The following is a 2,500-nucleotide window of genomic DNA, read 5'->3' on the forward strand; positions in this document are numbered from 1 at the left end:
AGAAAGCGCAATACAAAAGCAAATCGAACAAGGGAGGTAAGCTCACAGGTACGAAGAAAAGGAACCCTTGTGCGCATTGGCGGAGGCAAACTACCCAACCAAGCCAGCAGCAACCAAGCCATAGGGTTGCAAACAGACGTGCAACCCAGTACCCACAAGGGCAGGGGTAAGCCGCCGAGCCTAGCAAGGTAGGTGTGCTCCCAAAACCAAACAACGCACAAAGGGAGCAAACACGGGCAAACAAGTGACGCCATGGCCTACTCGCCCACCGCCCTCTATATTGCCTAACCTTGGCAACCATGGTCCATTCCCCACTATATGCCATGGCCTTGTGCCCATGGTCTTCACAAGACAGCATCCAAGGCGCCTGAAAGGCCAAGGGAGCCCAACCCAGCAATGCCCAGCCAAGGCCAGGCATTCCAGTGCCTACCCGGGCAAAAACGCCCAAAGCATGCCCCATTCGTTAGCCTATCCAGGCAAAAACGCCCAAAACCAGCCCATTCCAGTGCCTATCCGGGGAAAACGCCCAAAGCATGCCCATTCCTTAGCCTATCCAGGCAAAAACGCCCAAAACCAGCACATTCCAGTGCCTATCCGGGCAAAAACGCCCTAAGCCTGCGCATTCCAGCGCCCCGCAGCATGCCACCCTCCTATAGGGTTTGCGCAACCAACCCGCCTAACCACCAGTGGCAACCAAAGGTGCTGTTAGTGACGACTTCTGAAGACGCAACGAGACGCGACGGGTTTGCGCCCAGACGCGACGAGGCGATGCGGGATCTGCGCCCAACCGTGCCTACACCCGCCGACTTGATGCGGGAGCTGCTGGCCCAAGCATGCCTAGCGTGCAAGGCCTGCGTGCAAGGCTAGTGTGCAAGGCTCGTGGGCAAGGCTAGTGCGCAAGGCTAGTGCCCAAGGTCTGTGTGCAAGGCTAGTGCCCAAGGCTAGTGAGCATGGCCTGTGTGCAAGGCTAGTGTGCAAGGCTTGTATGCAAGGCTAGTGTGCAAGGCTGGTGTGCAAGGCTTGTGGGCAAGGCTGGTGCGCAAGGCTAGTTCCCAAGGGTTGTGTGCAAGGCTAGTGCCCAAGGCAAGTGCGCAAGGCTCGTGCCCAAAGCTAGTGCGCAAGGCTTGTGTGCAAGGCTACTGCGATGGGCCAGTGCCCAAGGCTTGTGAGCAAGGCTTGTATGCATGGCTTGTGTGCAAGGCTAGCGTCCAAGGCTTGTGCGCATGGCTTGTGCGCAAGGCTTGTGTCCAAGGCTTTTGTGCAAGGCTCGTGCGCAAGGCTAGTGTGCAAGGCTTGTGCGCATTGGCAGGTAGCCCACCAGCATGCACGATCCAAATGCCACTCACGCGACAACACGGTGCCAAGCCGGGCATGGTGTGCACTCAAAACCAATCAACGGACAGAGGTCATGCGTCATGGGGGGGATCTAGCAAGGCCATGGGGAAGGTCATGGAGGACCTTGGAAGCAAGCGCAAGACGAGAGCGAATCGAACAAGGGGCCAGGACGGGGCCTTGTGCCCATGGTCTTCGCAAGACAGCGTCCAAGGCACCCGAAAGCCCAAGGGAACCCAAACCCGGCCGACACTTGCAATCGCACATGCTCTCTGCAACACACCATCAATGCCGCCCAACGGGGCCAGCACGAGCAGTCCTCCGCGGTCCCCTGGCCCTGCGCACGTTTGTCTTCGAAACCGAGCATCAATGCCACAGAAAGTGCCGGGGCGCCAGCTGGAGCCATCATCCGCGTTGCCATGGCTCGCTTGGCCTTGGCTTGCCAGGCCCCGACACGAGCAATCGCGCATTTTCTTTGCAACCGACCATCAATGCCGCCCAACGGGGCCAGCACGAGCAGTCATCCGCGGTCCCCTGGCCCTGCGCACGTTTGTCTTTGAAACCGAGCATCAATGCCACAGAAAGTGCCGGGGCGCCAGCTGGAGCCATCATCCGACGTGCCATGGCTCTGGTCCCATGGTCTTCGCAACCGAGCATTCGTGACACCCGCGGGGCCAGGACACCAACCCTTCCGACACGAGCATTCGCGCATGTTCTTTGGCCACACAACGGCGCCAGCACGAGCAAAATCATCCGCGGTGCGGTGGCCTTGCACGGCCTTTTGTCTTTGGAACCAACCATCAGTGCCACGGGAAGTGCCGGAGTCCCGGCATCCGCGGTGCCAAGTCATTGCGCCCTTGGTCTCTGCAGCGGGGCATGCCGGGCACTCCCAACCATTGCAAGCAAGCAAGCAAGCAAGAAAGAAAGTAAGTAAGTAAGTAAGTATTACATATAGGGGCGGGACATGCGGGGAGATCTGCGAAACGTGCATTACGGGGCACACGCGTACCTACCGGGGCATACCGACCCCTATTGGGGCACACGTGTGCATATCGGGGCATACCGGGCCTATCGGGGCACACGCGTACATACCGGGGCATACCGAGCCCTACTGGGGCACACGTGCGCATATCGGGGCGTACCAAGCCTATCGGGGCATACGCATGTA

Source organism: Tasmannia lanceolata, unplaced genomic scaffold (assembly GCF_043159265.1).
Source record: "Tasmannia lanceolata isolate RefF3 unplaced genomic scaffold, GAP_Taslan_0.1 ptg000273l, whole genome shotgun sequence".
NCBI classification, from domain to species: domain Eukaryota; kingdom Viridiplantae; phylum Streptophyta; class Magnoliopsida; order Canellales; family Winteraceae; genus Tasmannia; species Tasmannia lanceolata.